This window comes from Hibiscus syriacus, unplaced genomic scaffold (genome assembly GCF_006381635.1).
Source record: "Hibiscus syriacus cultivar Baekdansim isolate YM2019G1 unplaced genomic scaffold, ASM638163v2 tig00111812_pilon, whole genome shotgun sequence".
Taxonomy (NCBI): Eukaryota; Viridiplantae; Streptophyta; class Magnoliopsida; order Malvales; family Malvaceae; genus Hibiscus; species Hibiscus syriacus.
The window spans coordinates 793,697-804,112 of NW_024063187.1; the positions used below are offsets into that span (position 1 = coordinate 793,697).

Consider the following 10,416-nt stretch of genomic DNA (forward strand, 5'->3'; position numbering starts at 1 on the left):
TGTTGTTATATTAAAAGACCCAAATTACAAAAAAAAAAAAAACAAATAACCCAACTAAGAACCTAAGCCTATTAACCTATTACACCTAGCAACACAAATACAAAACATTAAACCCACCAATCAAGCCCACATGAAGACCCATTAGCAATTACGGTTCTGATTTTTTCATCCACAAGATCATCCAAGATGAAAAGGAAGTTAGGGTTTCCACCGTAGTATCATCATCTAATCACCGTCAACACGTCCTTTTCATTAGATCGAATTTGATCCAATGGCTCGGATTATCTCTCATTCGCCTGTGACCCTTCGATTCCCAAACTCGCTAGTGATATCACCGTTGTCGTGTTTCTCATCGGTTGTAAGGAGAAACAATGAATGTTTTGAGGTTATTTTCCCTGCTTGGATTGCATCACGACCTCTGTCATTAGGCTTGGTCCCTGATGCATGGTCTCCCTCTTCAGGCCTGAAAAGTCGAAAACCACAGAAAAGAGGGAACTTTTTCCTCCTTTATAACATGCACTATGGAAATCAGTTGAGGGAGGAGATTAAAAAAAGAAAGAAAGAAAAAGAACCAAAATCACCATTTTAAGACTTATTACGACCTTATATACACACTCCAAAACGATTGCGTTTAGGAGGAGAGTGGCTTGCATTCAACGCTTGGGTTAATAGTGTGATAAGGATTCTAACTTTGTAAATATTTTATTTTAGTCACTAAATCAAATTTTATTTCCTTTTAATTTGAGCACTGCACTTTGCTTGTATTTAATATTGTTCCCTAATTGTTGCATAATGTTTTATCCCATTTAACTCTTATATTTTGCATTATCATTGCATTATTATATATGTACACCTAATTTCATAACTATTTCATGAATGCTCTTTTCATGATATATATTTATATAATGCACAGTATGTTTTTTAAAATAATAGTGTATGAATGTACATAATAAACATGTTTTATATTATTCATACATATCATTAATTTATTTATTAGACAGGGCTCGATCTTTACGCTAATATTTTCATATTAAAATATAATTTTGTACGTATTAATTAGTAGCGTTAAGTGTAAATATATATTTTGTATGAATCAACTTACCTCAGTGGTTAAAATGATTGTTTTTGTTCCTAGAGGTCACAAGTTCGAGCACCAATGATTGTAACAGGGTGATTGAGCGTTCACTGTCAAATGGTTGGGAGTATTTGAAACATATATTATTTTATAATCACCTTAGCTTAATAAAAAAAATATTTATTTTAGTGTATTGTTTTAAAACATTTACGCATATATTAAACTTCAGTCAAATTTTAAAATTTATTGGTGCCCTAACGTATTTTTAAATTTTTTCACAAGTACATTTTTTTACATATATATTTAGGTACTTTGATTTAAACCTTTAGATTTTATTTCTTTAAATTAGGTCCTTAAATTTAATTTAATTAAAATAATACTTAAAATAATCTCTACTCAAGTGTATTTTAATTATTTGATTCAATGAATTCTTAAAATTTGTTAGGTTTTAATGTTAGAGTCTTCACCTTAGTTTTGATTTCACTTTAGTTCTTCAATTTAGGTGAATTTTTAATTTGGTCTTTACGTTTTGTCTGAGGTTCCAAGTTAATTATTCGATTCAATAATTTGTTAAAATTGATTAGGTTTTAATATTAGAGCCTTCACATTAGTTTTAATTTCATCTTAGTCCTTTTTACGTGAATTTTATTTGGTCATCATCATTTTGCTCGAGGTTCCAAGTTAGTTATTCGTTTCAATAAGTTGTTAAAATTGATTAGGTTTTAATATTAGAGCTATATTTTATGTTTTAACACATTTAGTCCCTAAATTTAAGAGGTTGTTTAAGACCGTCTCTGCTATTTCTCGGGGCTCTGTTTTAATTATTTGATCTAATAAAATATTAAAATTTATTAAGATTTAATATTTGAGCCTCCATTTTATGTTCAATCTGTTAGGTTTTTCTCCAAATTTCATAACACTTTAGTTAAGGATAAGACTTAATTAATTTACTTAGTATAATTAGGTCAATTAATTAGTTGTTTGACTACGTAATTTAATTTTTAAAACAAGCCATGTTCATTATTTTGAGGTTTGTAATATATCTTCTACCATTGCTCGGAAGTGACCATTGTTAAATCTTGAAATAGGTCAACGTCATTCCCAAACTCATGCATCATGTTAATTTTTTATTTGGAGATTAGTGGGCCCTACTTATTATATCATGATCTGTCTTCCCGTACTTTCATATATACACCAGGATGGCATGGCACACCATGTTTATTGCTCTCTTGTTAAAATAAAATAAAATAAAATAAATTTAACATTTTTATTGAGAAAACAGATATAGGATAAGATAATTCATAAAAGGACTAAAATATTAAAGTCGTGTTTCTTTATATTTAAAATATTAAAAGGATTAAAATATTAACTTTTAAAATTTTAAAATTATATTTAAATATTTTATTAAAAATCACAAATAATATTTATATTTTTTTTTATATATTATTTTTATCTATTAAAATAAATTAGTCAAATTATTAATCATTTCTTAAAGATAACTTTATTTTTCTTAATCAAGCATATCTTCTGAAATATATGAATAGTTAATATAAGATACAAATTATAGGATAAAAAAAATATTAGATTGAGTTTATTTTAATTATATTCAATCAGTGGAGGAGCCGCATATACGTATATACGTGTTCACTCTAAAATCTAATTTTTTTTAATTAATTTTTTATTTTATTTGATGATAACTTTTTAAATTTTTTTGTACCCTTAAAATTTTAATTGTGATTGCTCATTTAAAAAGTTTGTGTTATTAATCACTGTATGTAATTATTATTAGGACAACATTTCTGTTCCTCTGTCTCTCAAATAATTCCAATCTCAATATCTGAAATGTAGGAAAAAGGAAAATCCAACGCTAAAATTTCTCTCTCTCACACATGAAGGTACGTTTTTTCTGCTTTCCAATCTTTATTTGTATTCGTTTAGTATTTGTTTCCCGAGAAAAAATGAAAAAACAAAGAAAAGGAGAAAGAGGGTTGGGATCTCAACAACTGTCAATCTAACCTCAAAACCAGTTCGTCTCCAGTTCTTTTTTCTTCTTCTCGTTTGTTTGGGTTTTAATTTGATTTTCATTTTTATTGACGATAAATTTTGATGGGAAATTGGTGGTAAATATAACAGTTAAACTGGGTCGAGATAATACAAAAGATGAGCAAAGAATACCCGCCTGAGCCACTCGATTTCTTCATTTGGACTGTTGAGGTATTTCTCTCTCACACTCAATTTTCTTTTGATCTTGTTTGGATCTCTTTTTCTATGAAGTTCAGATCTTGAGTTCATTTTGGTGTGATATTTTTGTTCTGCTACTCGAATGAGAAATTTTTACTGACATTTCTTCAGTCAACATTGATCAAATTGTTAAAAGTAGTATATCAGAACGAAGGGTGGTTTCGATTATCACAATTGTTTCCTGTTTTGATTATGGGAATTGAATTGACTAAAAAGGTGATCTTTTATTGCCCTTTCCTCATGATCAAATCAAATTATGCCTTCGATCAAGTGTTTCTTTGTTGTCATTTTGGTATAGAAATCTAGGCTCTTGGTATGAAGGATATAAAGGAGTAAGAATGGAGAATTTGTTCTTATGGTTAAGCTGCAAAGTAAGAGATTGGTTATGCTTCCTAATCATTTGATTATGCAATGATGAACTTTCTCATTGAAAAGTTGTTTGTGTAGGTAAACATGAGGCTGATTAGTGATAACTGAAATTTCATATATCTGTGACTGTCCAAACTAATTACAGTAATTGTGTCTATGGTGTTGATGCCTGCAGAATCGTATAACAATTTTTTCTTAACCGGGCATTTGTTGGTTTGGCATTTCTAATAAAGTACCCCAGCTTTATACAAGTTTTCAATTAAACGAGTGTAGAGAAGAAATGAAAGAGAGAAAGAAAAGGAAAAGGAAAACTTCTTTTCCTGCCTGCAGATTTTAGCCAGGTTTGGAACTTGAAGCCGCCACGTTTTTAGTCTATGATGCTGGAAGACTTGTTTGAGAAGATGACAGTAAATACCAGTGAGTGCAATGCTACTTTTGAAAGGTGGATTAGCTAGGTATTTTATGTCTTCATCTTCTTTAGAAGGCTTGTGTGTGCTTGACAAATGGTTAGGCATTCTAAAACTAAATGTTTTTGATGAACCGACATGGCAACCAATGCACTTTGTTGTTGTGCAACTTTGAAGGATAAACATGGAGAAAAATAATAAAACACACAACTTTCTCTTCATCTTCATTAACATTCATTTTAGATCATTGAAACTGATCGTGATATCCGATCAACCACGAGTACTAACTGACCCGTAAAAGGAACAAAGAAATTCGAGTAACAAGGTAAAATACGCTGCAAATGTGTTTCCAAGTTTTGATGTGGTCTAAGGCAAAACTTCTCGGAGACATTGGGGAAGATTTTGCATTATTTTCTTTTTTTTAATGTTAGACATCAAAACATTTTGCTCTTGTACCATGATGTTTTTATTCCGGCAGGATGTTGGGATGTGGTTGGAAGAGATAAATCTCGGTAGTTATCGACAGATTTTCAAAGAAATGGTGTTAATGGGGAATACCTAGAAGGCATGTCTATGTTTACAACTGAACAGATTCTTCGGTTATAAGGCGATGCCATATGAAGTGGGGAGACTTCATCACACTATGCAAGGAACTCAGACGAATAAAAGGTATATGTAAATTTTGCCTCTCTTGGAAGTTATTTCAATCTTTGACGGTCTTTTCCCCATATTATTCTAATTGTTCATGTAGTAAGCATTTCTGTTAGTAGTATTTCTTCGATTCTTCTGCGGTTTAAAACATGGGATATTTTCTCTACTGCATGAGCATCGAGCCAGCCACTCTCATCAAATAAATTCTGGTATCCAAGTTATGTTGCAGCCGTGCCTTGTGCATATGAATTGGTGTAGCATGAGAGACGTTGACTGGTTGACTTTACCGTATATTGTGCCATGTCTTTCAAATGTTTTAATGATATTCACTTTTGTTCTTCGATAGCTCTTAGAATTTCCTATACTTCTTGGTTATTGACATATTTAAATTGCATTCTTCAGTGGCTTGTCTAAAAGGAGAGCAAAAAGTTCGCCGGCCGTGGTGGGCGCCTTCGTGCCTTTCATTAGTGTTTCTCAAGGTGGCAAAGCGCAACAGACAATCTCGTGTTGTTTCCCTGAAGCTGGAACCCTGATGAAAATTTGCTTTTATGTACGTATATGTAGTTTTTCTTATTGTTTAGAGAGCAAAAGGTAGGGGGGAAATACTTAGCATTTTAAGTCTGTCAAGGTGTTGCTGATTGTTTATTTTTTTTTTTTAAAAAAAGGGTTCAGCTCAGTTCAAGTTGAGTTTTGTGAAGTTTCAGGTTGGATTCGGGTGTAGGGTATAAAAATTCGACCCAACTTGAGATAATAATATAATTTTCTCCATATTATGAGATAGTTACTATAATATCACACACACTCTCTCTCTCTCTATATATATATTCAATTATATTCTTATTCTATTAAATAAGAATCAGACTTTTACAATATTCGGATTAGGTCAGGTGAGAATTATAACAGTCGAGTCAAGTTTATGTTTAATAAAATCTCGACTTAATCCATTGCCATATCTTCCTCTTATTCAAATTTCGTACCCATATAAAAATGCTTGAAGATATTATATAGTTTTTTTTTTACTTTTTCGCTCACCATTTTTAAAATCATTCAAACATCTTAAACGTATATCATTTCATTGAGTTTTCTATAGAACGCCTTTTAAATCGTTTGATTTAAGTTCGTCTATTTCATCAGAGTATACAGATTAAAACAAGGAAGATTACAATTATTATCCCAACATTTTAGACCGGATTCAAACATATCGTATGAGATTATTGAGGTTTTGTTATTCCTAACTTTTAAAATTGATATGAACTTATGAAATAATTTTAAAAATCATCGCTCACCTGGATTGTTTTCCCAATACGATGGCTTGCCGAAGGTACTTTCTATCATTATACCCATATGTATCGTTAAACAAAGGATAAATACTTTGTTACATGACGATCGAGTTATTACCCATATACATAAATATTTTATCACCTTAGAAATAATCATATGTTTCTTCACTCCAATGCATCAATGGTAAAATCTAATAATCGACGATCTATTTTGATTGTATGCTCCGATTAGGGATAAATCGGAGGACGGTTAATCTTTGAGACATTAAATTTTTATATATTTATATTTTCTTATTAATAATCTATTTTTATTTGTAAGATTTTATAAATTTATCCATTGAGATAAAATTATGGGTAAATTAAAACTTGCAATCGAATCACTAAAATTTTAGTTCGTTTTCAGTAAAGTCCCTGCCGTTACCTTCCGTTAGTTAGGGTTGACGTAGTATGCGACCTCCGTCAACTCTTCTTCTTCCTCTCCTTCAACAAAAAATTAATCAAATACAAAATCCCAGCAATATATACATAAAATAGTGAGTAAAAACATTGTAGTTCACAAACTCGTCGTCTTCTTCGACGACAACCAATGATGGAAACAATGGAGCAGGATGGAGGTTTGATGATCATAGCGGCAGACTTGCTCTACCTCCTGGTGGTACGACTGACTTGAAGGTCACATACGGGTCTGAAGGGTGGAAGTTCAAAGCAGAGTTTAGGAGGCAACACATACTACATTAGTAGCTCTGGGTGGACTCGTTTCTTAAATTTGGCGGGGGAAAAAGCTAGGGTCACTCTTATTCCAAAGAAGAAGGCGAGGACTTTCACGTGTCCATGTGAAGAAGCAGGGAGCTTGATCGAGTATGGATGCTATTTGTGGGATTGAAGTCTTATTTCTTCTTTTATTTCATAGGTAAATCATGCACGTTTCAGCGATTTGCGGCTTTGTTTTGTTAAGGCATGCAACATTCTGCTGCATTGTCATTTGTCAAGGTCTTGCATTCCTTGAGGTTATCAATGAAATGTTTATTGGTTCTGTTCTATTACAGCAGCTTCATGTGAAATGGAACAAAAAAATCAAAATCTCTTTAACTCAAACGGTAACACAGAGTTTACTTGAACAGAATAACAGATCGCCTTATCATTCCCGGTGTTAACGCTTTTGCTTTAGCCATGGATGTATTGATGATCCAAAGTATGTATGCAAATGGCTACATGAACAACTTCCAAGTTCTCGGGTATAACATTTTCTTGTTTAATTGCTTATTTAGCAAGGCCAAAACAAGGAATCAGGCACCTATGCTGACAACTGTCATTTCGGTGTCAAAATAAATTCCTTTTTCTCAATTAATAAATAAGGAAATACGTAGTATAGAGAAATAAGGGTCAAATCCTCAGGGACTTAGAAAATCACAAATTTACGTTTGAATGGTTTTTAACCAGGCGAAAAATAGTAAAATGGGGGGGGGGGAGTTTGCAATATGAGATTTAAATAGTAAAAACGATTAAATAAATTAAAGCAATTAAAGTAAAAATAGGATGATGAAGATTGTGAATAAATACGGTAAAAATAGCCTCAAGCTTCGCTTTGACTCAATTTTCTTATGATCATCGAATAAGGTTTTCTCTTCAGAATTCACGTCGGTTACTTTGTCTACAAGGGCTATCCCCGTGACTCTATCTTGTGTACCGAATACCCAAGGCAATCTTTGATTCTGGCTTCGGTAATTGATTCTAACAACATCAATTGTTGTAGATCAATTACCGTTTAAGTTCATGGCGTCCAACTCAGATTGTTGCTTCGATAACCGTCAATTCCGATCTCAATTCCCTCTTGGCGAAGCTATCTCGCCAAGTGTGTTCCCAGGAAGTCGAATTGCTTTCTATAAGCCGAATCTTACTCCCACACATTTAATCGCAACAACCTCTTGACCAAAGTCAATCTTTGATTTTGAAAACTATTTTGATTTTGAAAAATAAGCACAGATTGAGAGATATTCCGAAGATATTAAGGGTCTGTTTCAATTCTCCCAATGGAATTGAGTCATCGCGACAGCTCTCGCTTATGAAAGTTTAGCTAAGCATGACAAAAGTCATACTTAGCATTTTGAAAACAAAGCTTGAAAAATAAAGAAAAATGAAAAGAACTTGAAAAGTAAAAGAGAAACTTTTATAAAAACTAAAGAGAAAAGAAGAATGTAATGTGAATAATGGTTTAGGCTTACCCCAAGTGGGTATTATATAGCCTCTCAAGCCTAAAGGATAAGCAAAGAAAATAATAAAATAATACAAAAGATATTGTTTTTTAAATTTAAATTCAACTTAAACTAGTCTCCTAATGCACTCTAACTCGTCAATCTTCCAGAAGGCGTGCAGATGAAGTCTTCTAGAAACCGCCGCTGACTGAACCTTCTAGAAACTGTCACGTCAGACTGCGTCATGCCCAGATTCGTGCCCATGTCTCCAGCCGTGACCAAATAATAATAAAAATGCAGAATTTACCCGTTTTATCACTAATTCTGGAAAGTAAAAACCTGCACAAAAATAGGCATAACACAACCAAATCAACAACAATAACTCCACAAAATCGAAGAAATAACGAGCAAAGATTAACTATTCTGAACACTCATCAAATTACCCCTCACTTATCTCATGCTTGTCCTCAAGTATGATTAACCAATCAGTCAAAAACTTCATTAAACGTTCTTTTGTCAAGTTTCACATTCAAGGAAGCAAGGTAGAGACCACAATAACTATTCAAGTCAAGAAATCAATCAATTGAGCATCACCAATTGGAGCAAGTCAAGTGTGATTATAATATTAATTCATTCATTAATCTCAATGCTCATAACTCAACACCTTACCGGGATTCACTCAAATCACTCGATGTGTTTGGGGTAAAGAAACTCTCAATGTCAGAATTGACACGGTATTACCATAAGACTGCAAGTAAATCAAATCTCCACTACTAATAAGAACAAAATGCATAAATCAAAGGGTCTTTTATTGGTTGTAACGAGACTTAGGTAAAGGTGGGGAAAAGGCTAAAAATATGGCTAAAAATTCAAGGCAAGGAACTAACAAATAATAATCTCAACTCCATCAAACATTAAGCACAACAAGATAAAAGACAATATCAACAACAAATTTCTTGTCGAAATACATTTTTTCTTTTTCACACTTTTGTTGTTTTGTTTTCCATTTTTTTCTTTCATGTCTTTTTCTCTCTCTCTCTTTTTCTTTCAAACTGCTTTTTTCCCTTTTTTTTCTTTCTTTCATTCAACATTTTTTTCGATGGAGAATACAACGGTAAAATTATTCACTTTCCCTGAAAAAGGTAGAAAAGAGGGGTAAAATAAAAAGGGGAACGAAATGGTTAATCCTAAGGTGCCCAAATCATCTTTAAGCATCATGTTCATGTGTAATCTCGACAGTATTTAACATGCAGGTTCTAGAATACCAATTCCAATTCGACACACTCAATCAAACAAAAGAGAGCGAAAATGCTCGTTAAGGCTCAAATCTCACCAATTATTCATGCATTGAGCTAATCACATTTCAACCAATAAAATCATGGAATATCACAAAAACACCAACTTATCACAATTCATGCTATTCACTATCAAGAACATCCTAACCTAAACAATTATGTGTTCCCAAACAAGCATAACATTCCAAAAAATATTCAACAAGACAAAAAAAAAATTCAATGAAATTTCTGACAAATCCAATCAACACATACTAGCATCGAAACATAAAGATAAACAAGGTGAAATTCAATCCAACACTCTACTCCCATCACTTAAAGCGTTTTGCCTCAAAAGTACTCCCCAGATTTCATGTCGGTTTTGCTAACGTGCGTCGTTTAATTAAACGGTGCGCACGGCTGGGGCATTATTTTTTTCTGCTTTGTTCGACTGTTCACTGCTCAGTAGTCTCCAAAATCAGCACTGTTCGAATAATAATTTTGTAAATCTTCGTCGTTCAAGTTTGAATAAAAAAAATTCGATTCCTGCAAAATAAAAATAAAATAAAATAAAACATGCTTGATCGAAATGAAAAATAAAACAAAAAAAATAAAAATGTAATGGAATTAAAAACAATGGGTTGCCTCCCATGAAGCGCTTTTGTTTAACGTCGTTAGCTCGACGACCTGGTTCAGACTACAGGTTCTTCTAAGTTGAGATCTTCAACCAAGCAAATTTCGCTATTCGCATAATACGGTTTAATCCTGTGTCCATTTACTTTAAACCGAGTGCCCAAATTGTCTTCAATTTCGACTGCGTTATGAGGAAATATTCCAGTTACCGTATAAGGTCCGTTCCATTTTGATCGAAGTTTACCTGCAAAAAGTTTCAATTTTGAGTTAAAAAGAAGAACTTTTTTCCTGATAGAA

The 10,416-nt window shown here is 32.5% G+C and overlaps 1 pseudogene; it reads left to right on the forward strand.

The window, feature by feature from the left end:
* Positions 1 to 3,013: 3,013 nt before the first annotated feature.
* LOC120171157 lies at positions 3,014 to 5,341 on the forward strand (annotated as a pseudogene).
* The last annotated feature ends 5,075 nt before the right edge of the window (positions 5,342 to 10,416 follow it).